The 11,633-nt window shown below is 38.7% G+C and overlaps 1 long non-coding RNA gene across 1 annotated transcript; it reads left to right on the top strand.

Annotated features, from left to right (window-relative positions):
• Positions 1-1,189: 1,189 nt before the first annotated feature.
• LOC142361930 (uncharacterized) lies at positions 1,190-11,333 on the top strand. The gene is made up of 3 exons (XR_012764532.1): positions 1,190-1,295; positions 2,483-2,931; positions 8,693-11,333. It is a non-coding gene; the product is annotated as an uncharacterized LOC142361930 (long non-coding RNA).
• The last annotated feature ends 300 nt before the right edge of the window (positions 11,334-11,633 follow it).

Raw genomic sequence — 11,633 nt, 5'->3', positions numbered from 1 at the left:
TGGGGTCATTCATGCTGCCCTTTTAAATATTTTTTTTATGGCAATAATGTCAAACAACCGCAGAATTTACTGCTGCTTAGCCTGAAAGGGAGCCGTTCCTCAGAATGGGGAACTTGGGGAAGATGTTTTCACTCAGCTGGAAGCTTTATGGGGCAGATTTCATCCAAGTAAATGTCGGCTCCCTTAAGATTTTGAAACTCGACGTGTGTTCAGCACCAGAAATCAGGTGAGGAACCAGAACTTCAGACTCTCAGTAACCAAATACTTTGTGCTTCTGAGAGGCTGGGTTTGTTTTTATTTTGTCTTCCTTTTTTTTGCCTTTTTCTTTAATTTTGATGGATGGTGTTTTGTTCTGCAGTGAGTTTTAATGTGTGTCGCTGTGGAACAATTTCAATTGTCAAAAACAACAACAACAAAAAGCAATATTTCAATATTTCTCAAGAAAAGGCTTCAAAGGTTTCAGATCTTTTTAAAATGTTTCTGCTTTATTTTGACGTGGCATAAAAGTTTTGTATGCATTCTCGCATCCACTATTGTGACAGCTGTATTTAATGAGTGCAAAATGATCAGAAAAACATCCTTTACTGCGGGTTGCCATTGCCAGCAGATGACAGGAGAGAGGCAGCACTGTAATAAGAGAAGCGATGAAGTAGTTCATACTACTACTGATGAGGTATTTCTAACTCCAGTGCTTAGGTATGCCTTTTGAAAATAATACATTGGTCACATTACCTGATAATTTCATCAGATTTTGTTTCCTAGTGTGTTTTGAAATAAAATTGTTCATCCTTAGACTCAGGTCACGAAGTGGTTTGTTGCGACATGTTATTTGTGGATGACACAATCGGTTTCCATAAGATGAAGAAGAAAAGTTCCTAGTCTTGTCTATAAATACCAGCTTTTCCATCAGACTGATGCTAAGCATGAAATGCAGATCCACAGATATGAAACATTACACAATAAGGCTGCTTTCTATTTTATATGCATATTTAATATCAGAGTATTTTAGTCCAAATTGGAGACAGTATAAAAATAAATCTAAATGGATTTGAAAAGCAGGGTATTTCTCTTTTCAAAGCTTTGTCGTTCCTGACTTCCTCTGGTGACTGTTAGCTTATCATGCCTTTGTACAAGAGATCTAAGTATTTCATTCTCTCTTGTGTCTCCATATGGTACCGTTTCCCAGATAGTCTTCCTTTGGTCACAAGATGACAGTGAGAATGGATTGTCAAACTGGACCACTATGACAATATACTCTGAGGGAGAAAATCCTGTGGGTGTTCAGAAGCTTTACTGTAAGTTATATTTGATTAACTTATCCTACTACTGACAAATAATTAGGTCAGCAATTAATTTCAAAATGCAAATATGCTACAGGCCTTCATGTTTTAAGATATTCCCTTTGTCTTTAGTTTTTACTTGTGTTAAAGTCTTAATGGATTTAGCTGGGTGAAGGAGTGAAATTATGTTTTCTAATGCTTTATTTACTAGGTTTAGTTGGACTTTTTTAGCAAATATTGACTGCAAATATTTGTTCAGAAATGATCATGTGTAATGGAATTTAATGGAATAAGAAAACAGCAGAGTAATGATGAAACATTCATTTAAAAACATATATATTTTTTCAGACTTCTGCTGAAAATATTTATCTATCTTCGTGGATTAGGAACAGAAGGACAAATCAGAGGGTCAGGAGCAGAACATGGTAGCAAAAGTCGTTACTATCTGCTTAAGCAGTTTGAGAAACCAGGGTATATCAGAAAGAAAAACATGCTTAATATTGCTACAAGTGTGGCTCAAGGAAACCTATCTACCAGCCTATATCAGGGACTTTCTTGTCAAACAAACACAGATTAAAGGCTCAGCCTTTCCCAAGAGAAGCTCAAGGGAGTTTTCTGTTGACTTTAAGGGAGTGAGGCCCCTAAGTCTAAGTCCAAGTTTTGTGTTGCTACAACAATGCAATTTTTTAGAAAATATCCAAAATATGCAGCTGTACACAAATCCAGCCAGCTAGCCTGATATAAAATCTGAATGAATTTACATAGGTGACAGATTTATATTAGAATTTTGTAAGTTTATTTTCTTAATTGATTCAAGTCAAGAATGAGAGCATCCACTCTAGAACTGGGAGAGGGCTTTTTACAAAATTTTTGCTGACTTTAAGATGAAGTTTTAAACGGATCATGACAAGTCACATTTTTTATGCTTAAGTATGAAAGCTGTTTTGAACAAAAAAATGGTAAAGAAAATAAAAAGTCAAAATGTTTCTTATACTGGTAGTAGTAGTAGTAGCATTTTTTGTTGCATAATAGCATTTTTATGTCACTTTTTGTTAAATGACTAATGCCAATAATTACATGCGAAAAAAAAAATCCAGAAGAAAGATAAAACTAAACATCACATTTTTAGCAGATTTTAATTTTGGAAAGAAAAACAAATGGAAAATTGTATGGGGTCTAAATTATTTGTCTCACCTACACAGACAAAGCTTGGTTTCCAGTCTGCCCAGAAGAATTACACCCAAGAACCTCTTTCCATCCTAGGCAGAATCTGAAGAACTTTTATGGTTTCACCAGGTGAGAGCAGGTAACACAAAGCTGAAGCTTCATTTTGAATGAGGAGAATCTCTATATTTCTCCCCAGAGATGTGGGAGAGAAAAATCAGAAAGATAACTGGATACAAGAGGGCTAAGCTGTTGAGAGCTGTGCAGACAGAAGTTTTCTTGTAAGATACAGGCAGTGTTTGGTGCTGCATGGACCCAGTTAAAGCACCATATTTCAAGAAAGATGCGGGTGTCTTCAAGACTGTCCGAAGGAGAGGAATGGGGATGATCAGAAGTTTGGAAAATGTGACCTGTAAAAAACCTGAACTGGGGCGATTTCATCTCGAGAAGAGAATGAGAGTGGACAGAATGGTCTGCATGTCCAAAGGTGAGCTCATTAAAATAAAACAAAATTTAAAAAAAAAAAAAAAAAAAAGATTATTAGATGCTTTTAGTGATCAGTAAGCTGTCATTCAATGCTATAAAAGGAAGGAGTCATTATGGCAAAACTTAATCATGGAAGTTGAGGTTTATTCAGCAACTCTTAGGATCAGAGTCACAATAATTGAGACAAAGCAGAGAGATAAAAGGCAAAGCAATCTCAGATTCTAGCCTGCTGATGGTATAACAGAAATGTGGAAAAGGTACACAGAGTACAACTGCAATAGTACAAGTTTAAGTGAGAATGATTATTTCTTCCAGGAAGTATCTGTTTATTAGACAAAAAATCCATATAATTCACATTAATAGAACACTTCACTATTAATTTAAAAAAGCTAATAAATGTCTCACAGGTCACTTTTTTTCAAAGATGAATCTTTGAAGTCAGAATGATCTCTGGAGCCATCTGCAAAGGTGTTAAAGAACATACTAAGCTACAAGGGATTTTCAAATATTGTCACACTCTAAAATTAGGACATTACAAGATATTTTGTTAATGTATTTGTATCTGTTTACATTGAAGCTAGAATATTTACTAAATATTCCAGCTGCTTTACAAAATCCTTCTGCTGGCTTCACCTCCCTTGTCTGCTTGTGTGCTAGCAGTGTCTCTTTGTCTAAAATCGAGAGGAACACGTCCCGCCTCATCCAGTCTGTCTTTCTCTCTTTCTGTCATCCTTGGGAATGGAGGGATTTTCCTTTTCTTGTAAAATGGTGACGGAGGATAGCCTTGTGAGGATCAGAAGGGCATTTCCCTTGAGATTGCCAGGCAGTGGCACAGGCCTGGAGAGTATTTGTTCTTCCTGACATCCATTCTGATGGGCATAATCCCACGGAAATCAGTGGGAGTTTTAAGGTGGGCTTTCAAGACCAGATATGCCTAAGAATATAAAGGTGGTTTAAAAATTAACCTCCTGAAACTCTCCCAGCAATCTGGGGCTTTTCTTTGAATAAGAAGCCAAAATAATCATGCCTTGTTTTGTTTTTCATAAATGTCAGATGACAAATCTTAGCCTTTTCTTCTAGCCCATTTCACATACGACTGCAGATGGTTGTTTCACAACTTCAGGTAAACTTGTTACACTGCATCTTCCCAGTGGTATCATTTGGGTCCCAAGTCTTGTTTTGAATTCTTCAATTCTTTTCTCATGTGGTTTCAACTCCAGTAAGATTTGATCCTATGTACGTAAACAGTGGTACAACAACTGTCTTCTTTTAAAGAAGTGGAATTCACAAGCTTTACAAAGAAGTATGACTTGATAAACTTTTTAAAAAACCCTCTTATCTAACATTCTGCTTTGATAAGGTTTTCTCTTTGGCATAGTATGGCAACATAAGAGGTCTCTATTTTGTATAACATGGCAGAGGCAGACTCCACAGACAGTCCGGTGTCATCTTAAAGCTTGTGTCCCACTCACACCCTGCAGCAGCCCCCCAGGCTTTCTTTGGGTGTCTCCCAGCTGCATGAGTCCCAGGCACTTGGCATTCCTTTGTTTCAGGGTCCAAACCAAGATGCAGAGTCCAAGGGAGCCCCACCTTTCAGAACAGGCTCTCAGCAGACTGAGGAGCACAGAGATAGCTTAGCACTCTTAAAAAGCCCCTTCAGCACTCCAAAAACCCCACTGTAAGTGTCATAACCAGTTGCTGGCATCAGCATTACTTTTACAGCTAGGACTGAAGGTGCTGAAGAGTAGCAGAGAGAAGATGCCTTAAATCAGATGGGACATTTTGCTCTGTTGAGGAATAGCATAACCACACATACGAGTCAACCAGCAAAGAAGCAAGAATAGGGAAATAGCAGGGAATTAATTACCTGGAAATCACACGCTGATTTGGGAAAGGAGATGAGGGGAGCACCCTGCTTTCCCTCATTGGAACAATTATTGCAGCATCTTCATCCTCAGGGCAAACAAGCAAGTATGAAACCTTGAGAGCCGTTATCTTCTTGCTGCTCTCTTCTTTACCACCCAAGCCAGCCCACTCATGACAACTGAGCCAGTTAGAGAATCCCATCTGGCAAAAGGAAAGAAAAAACCCAAACCCAAATCTCATACTCCCCAGCTGCAAGCATTGTGGAAAAGTGCCTCAGGCCCCACGCATGTGACCGAAAACCAGAGCAAAACCCAGAGCCAGCCCTGAGGGGTCGAGTACAGAAAGGAAGGTAAGTGCCTGTGATTAGGACGTGTTGAAATTAGAAACCCTCTTGTTTTAAAAAGATGGGTTATCTACCAAGCTTGCTCTACACTTCTTTCAACTGTAATGTGGTGAACAAAGGCTGTCTGTAGAAGATGCTGTATTTCTCAACCCAGCCTATGTCACTTAGAGCTTTTTATGCTAGACTGGTTTTAAAAACTTCTATTTAAACCAACATGAAAGGTCTTTAAACAGTAAATAGCATATTATATCAAAAACAAATAGATTAAAAAGTGAACGTTCATAGCCAGTATATTTCTTTCTGGAGGAGTTTCTCTTTCCACACTAATACTGTGAGACTGGCAGATCTGGGCCAGAGGCTTGTAATGGGCCTTTTACTTTTTTTTTCTTCCCTCTCCGGTGATAAATAATCAGTTTTAGAGAATTGATAAAAAGAGACAAGAATGAAAAGTGAGTGTGACACATTTATGAGACAGATTTTTAATCTGCTTCTTAAATACAGCACCCTTATTTCAGATCGTATTAAAAAAAGAAACAGGAAAGCCACCCAATTTATGTTGTGCTGCAGTAGTGAATACATATGAATATATGGAGCATAGCCTGGGAGAGCAAGAAAATTCACCAAAAATTTCCTGACAAGTTGAAAAAAGTTATGTTATCACTGAAGAGTCCTTTATTTAAAAGAAAAACATAAAAAACAGGCCACAAGACTAGAGGCAGCAAAGGCTAAAAACACATTGTTTCCAGACAAACCCCCATCAAAGACTTCTAATTAGGGATTCTGAAGTCAGAATATCTTCATATTGTAATTTTACACAAGCACTTTCAAGAAAAGCTGGAGTTCTGCTGTATGATTTGCTACAAGCCTTCCACTACTGATTGATAACGAGAAATAGCATTAGCAGTATTTTTCCCCCATCGTTCCTCTGAAGCTAATGGAGTCGAGGATTTGTTACTTGATCTAATGGCAATAGCTTTCCAATAGACATGCACAGAATCATTGATTATTTTGTCCTCTCCTTGTTTGCATTGGAACACTGTTCAATTTACACCAATTAAAGAAAGCTTGGTTTGTGTATCGAAGAATAATTAAGGGATGGAATTCCCTAAAGACTACTAAAAATGACATCTGACTGGAATGGTGATTACAGCATGAAGGCAGCATTAGTATTTAAATAGTTTGACTGCTATATAAAATCATTACAGCATCTCACCATGAAAAAGAGCATTAGTTAATTTTGCCTATAACAAAATTAGTTGTATGTATTTGCCTGCTCACCTTAAGTAAATTTGACAAGGCTAATCTTAAAGCAAGCCTTCCAGGTTTGGTGGAAGTAAAAGACAGAGCGCTGTTTAAAGTAGTCATCGTGATAGATATGTACATAATCTTCAACCAAAATACAAATACACACAAATGAACAGCAGAGCTTTGCCAGAGACACTTAAATCATATTTAAACATTAAAAACACATTGGTTGCTGAAACTGAAAATCTAAAGGTAACTGCTATGTTAATTATACAACAATCAAGGTTTCACAAACTGTGTACAGACAAGAAATCCTTATTTGTTTGCCACAGCGGTGCTCCAACTTTTAACACCCTTTCCAGCTCTGCCTGGAGCAAGGCATCAGGAGAAGCAAACAGGCATGGTGGAAGGAGTCATCCTTGTAAGTAGGTCTCCCCTATAAAGTAGCTCAAAGGATTGAAAAAAAAGGGAGTAACCTAGCACATCCATGCAACACTTCCTTAGACTTCTCTAGAGTACAAGGTGGAGGAGAGTTTCATTCCTGAAAATACATTTGAGGAAAAAGGGCTTTTAATCCCCCATTTAACTTTCTTCTATGTACATTAAATTCTATCTCCTAGCCTTAGATTATAGTATCTACAGTAATGATCTATCCAAAATGTGACAGTAGCATTACTGTAACATAAACTGCTCAGGGCCACTCCTGGAGCATATTTACCTTTCCATAGCTTACTTAAATATAGTGTGTTTATTTTACTAAACTTAGATACTGTAGTATATTTTATAAGGTCATCTGCCTTCTTCAAGACCTCACACTGCAGCTACTGTCCTTCCTATGAGAATTTATGCAGTTCCGCTTGAAGGTTGTCAACACCCTCTTTAATTCATTCAAGAGTTCTCTGTGAAGGAACATAAGACTTTTCCACTTAAGCCTGGAAGGGGAATGAGACTCATTAGCATGTCCTCATTGTGCAATGCACGACTGTGTTAAAGATGCCCGAGCTCCCAAGCCCAAGTTCCAAATGAGGTGACACACATCTGCACAGCACAATATACCCTTGTTTGCGTGACTCAGCACCCCTGGCCAATCTGCAGCACTTCTTTGCAGATCACATCAGTCTTTGGCACCGTGCAGTTCTCGTGACGGTGCCTGGTTCTACAGGTCATTTCCGGATATCTTCACCACACCATATGCCACTGCATGGATGCTCCCTAAAACTAGATTTGGGACAGTACACTTTGTCAGAAAGTACAACATCTGACTTTCCGTGAGGTGTTGTTACAATATTTGAAAAGTCTTCTGTTCTGGCTTTTGTTTTCATATTGCACAACTAGTTCTCACTTCTGTACTAGACCTCCTGTTGGGATCTCCCACTATAATCTGCCTGACTAGACCTTGGCCTTTCAGGAGTGAGACTAATGCTTCCTTTTAATGAATAATCTTTTGCAGCAGGACCGATATAAGGTTGTATTCTTCCCTCCACCCACAAGAAGAATCTCCATTAATTTCAACAGAAACTCTCCATGCAGAAAAGGGAGAACTGTGCCCTGGGGAACATTCACGGAAGATTAATGGTGATGAGAGAAAAGTGATACAGTACAGGCAGAACAAAATCAGAACCCACCACACAAATAAAACCGGACAAGGGTTCATTTTTTAAAAGTCAGTCAGAACGGCAGGAAGGCTTTGAAAAAATCAGGGCTGTTTCAGTGCGCTTTTGCATACATTGGCTTTCAGGAGACATGAATAGAAACCTAACAGTAACTCTTTTTTCATACCTCCTTTCACAGGTCTCACTGGCAAAGAAGGATTTAGCACTTAATTCCTGTACTTTTATGTGGCAAATTAGGAATTTTCACCTTAAAAGGAAATTGCTTTTCAAACTCCCATAAATTCTCGATTTTATTTTTTTAAATGGTGAAAAACATTCCCTGCCTTCATCCCAACACATAATAAATAGCAGTCTTCATTACTTCTCCTCAGAAAAGTGTAGGAAAGTCGCCCTGACCAAAGAGAGGTGTTTGTCATTCCTTCTGAGAAGAAGCTAAGGGTCTAGAGCATATCCTTAACCATTTCATCTCTTCAGCCCTTTTCAATTTAAACTCACACATTGCTCTCTTCATTAAAAATAAGCGCCTGCTGAGGAAAATGTTTTCCTTGAGGCATGGTCATTTGATGAAGCAGGGCCCACTGGCATTGAATAGCCCAGACCAAATTGGAATATGAACAGAGTTGCAGTGTGTTTTGTTTTTCAGTTTAGCACCAGCTATAAGTAAAATCCCTACACTGTTATTGCCATTGTTTTAGATAACAACTGATTGGTTTGTGACTGCACCGAAGCAGGAGGAGATTGGTGAAGCGGACTGGCGCAGAGCAAGAACGTGCAGCAGACAGCGGTCAGCAACTCTCCCGGAAGGACACACTGAAGGTGTGGCCAGTTCTGCTGACCCCAGTACGAGGTCCCTGCTCTGGGAGGCTTGAGGGTGAGATGGTGCGCACCGGGGTGGGACAAAGGATGTGATCAGAGCACCTTCATGCTTGTCTTCATGAAGAAAATGCAAGACTGAAAAACAAAGAAGTGCAACCTAGTGAAGAAACATACTGTCACAATGTGGCACTACGCTGGCAACTGTGACTGTCAGCAAAACAGCCCTGACTGTCGACACCCAAGGGAAGATAAGCTTACAAAATCGTTAGTACGAATCCTGACCTGATTTATTTTTGAATCATTTTTGGCCCTGTTTCTTCCTCTCTGCACTTCCTAGAGGCGCAAAAGGCCAGAGGCAGGTGTCGAGAAGGCACGGTTTTTTCTGATTTAATCTGTGAGGCACCATAAAAAACAATCAATGATCATGGAGCATGCTCTGGATTTGTCTAAGCATAAGTGACTCAAATACTAACATGTGAATTTAGTAAAGTTAGAGTCTATGGAGTGGAGATAAATTACAGCGGCAATTGAAGTAGAATGTGATACAGAAATCCAACCAACAGAAGACTGTCTGGAAACAATTATTCAGAAAGCTGCTGACCCTCTATTTCTTTAAAGAGTTAAACATTTGGATTGGTTAGCTGGCAGCCGCAATAATAGGCATATGCTCTAATCTTTGATCCATAGCTGAATTTGCAACTCTTTGTATGACAAGCAGATCACACAGATTTGCATATTTTTAAGGATCTATAGGGAGAAAAAGAACAAAAACTCTTCCAAGATGCCACTTAGAGATCACACAGAATATCATGGGTCCCCTCAAGTACACTCATGTTCAGAGCCAGCTGCAAAACTCACAGATTTTATAAATGACCCTAAAATGTGCCATTCACATCTGAAGTTTAATCAAAATTCCTCCTAGAAGAGAGAACTACAAGATGAGGTTGAATTGTAACTCTTCACAGAGGTATGTACCTCCATCATTAAAATCTCATTTCCACATCCAAATTTGTGTCAGAACTTTACTAAAATCAGAAAGAGTCCAGAGGTAATAGATAAATCAAAATATGCTTTGTGACCAAATGAGAAACTGTTGTCCAGACTCAAATGCATGAGCAAGTAACAGATTTCTGCCAAGATCTTGACATCATCTTAGTTTTGACAAAATTTCCCAGGGTCGACAAAAATTTGCAGACACAAGACGACCATGAATCAGCCCATGAGCAGAACAATTGCTAACCAAACTCAATTTTGTTTGTGTTGAACATTCATTTTTTTCACATTTCTGTTTTCAATACCATCTGAAAGATGTTTACTAATCACTCGTTTTGCATCAACAATCGTGTCTACGTCACAGGAGATTTCCTCCACTTGGTAGTACTCCTCTAGAAAGTAGCCCCTTCTGACAGAAGTGAGCAGAATTTTGAGCACAGTGAAGTGAAGAGGTAATCATCCCCACAAATGTTCTCAATTGTGGGATGTTTCAACATGGTCTTTACTTGATTTGAAAGGAACCCCCATCACTTTACTATAAGCTTTCTCTCCTGGTTCACCTACACAACATTCTTTGATATCTGCAAAGATGATGATAGTGGTTGCTTGTTATTTCCCCATGTATATTTCCTATACATTCCAAACAAGAATACAGATTACTGTATGGGACTATGCAGATACGTGTGAGGAAGGCAATGCAAAGAAGGAAATCACAAAAAAATATTCTGTCTATCTTTCTTATAGTTCCATGCATTAAGCATATGGGGGCATGGAGAAACCATAGAGAAGGTAGACTCGAAGCCTGATTGACACAGGAGGCAGTAGTTGCAGGCACTATCTGCCTTGTCTGCCTTGTCCTGTGGGCGGGCAAGACTTTGTAAAGTCCTGGCAAAAATCCCATAGGAAGAGAAGAATATAGTGCACATTCCTGCATAAAGCGTAGTAAGAAAACGAGGTGATGCAATGGTATTCAGAAAGCTTCTTTTGAGAGTGGTTGGACCAGTGACAGGTGAAACAGAACCTGAGACAGCAACAAAGCCTTCAGTGTCTTAAATATGGAGGAATGAAATAGAGAAAGAGAGGAACGTACATCTTTTAATGAGAAAAATTAATTGGTGATGCAGAGTGTTTGAGAAGGGATCAGCCTGTGTCCTAACAGTGCTCACATTACACAGGTTAAGCAAACTCCAAAAGCAACCCGAAACCCAAGGCTAAGCTTTGTTACATTTTGCACCTTGCCAGCAGCATTAGCAATAAGAGGTGCTCTTCTGTCACCAGTAGGGCCATGTAACTGGCTTTTCAAATGCTGGAAGGATGATGATGGTAAAGGGCCAAGATTTGCCTTGCTTCATTATATGGATGGTTGTGTTCCTTTTACTAATGTGAACACGATCTTTTCTTTCTGTGTTTTGTCTACCTTTTCATGTCTCTTCCTAAAGACTCCGGAAAGATTTCTGATCTCTTAGAAACTTACTTTTTAGGGAGTTGTGTAACCTGCTTGTTTTGTGAGATAACAGGGTGCAAAAATGGAGAAATAAAAATTGCCTTGTGTTGCATAGTGTGATTTCAATTACTTCACTGAGATATTGCTAACAATATTTTGTAGATATCCACACATTATATTTGTTTTGGCCATTGAGATGATGCTTTCAAACCAATTTGAAAGTGTATCATGATATATTGTATCAGTGTAGTATTGTAATTGTAAAAAAATATTATATCAATCAGAAGAAACATCCTAAAACCTGCCTTTCTACAGTTCATTCTCTATATCTTAACTTTGTGCTGTACTACAAGACCATTTGCTGAGAAATGCTCATGCACTGT

This window comes from Opisthocomus hoazin, chromosome 1 (assembly GCF_030867145.1).
Source record: "Opisthocomus hoazin isolate bOpiHoa1 chromosome 1, bOpiHoa1.hap1, whole genome shotgun sequence".
NCBI lineage: Eukaryota > Metazoa > Chordata > Aves > Opisthocomiformes > Opisthocomidae > Opisthocomus > Opisthocomus hoazin.
Note: the sequence above shows the minus strand (reverse complement) of the source record. Positions and strands in the feature narration are given on the sequence as shown.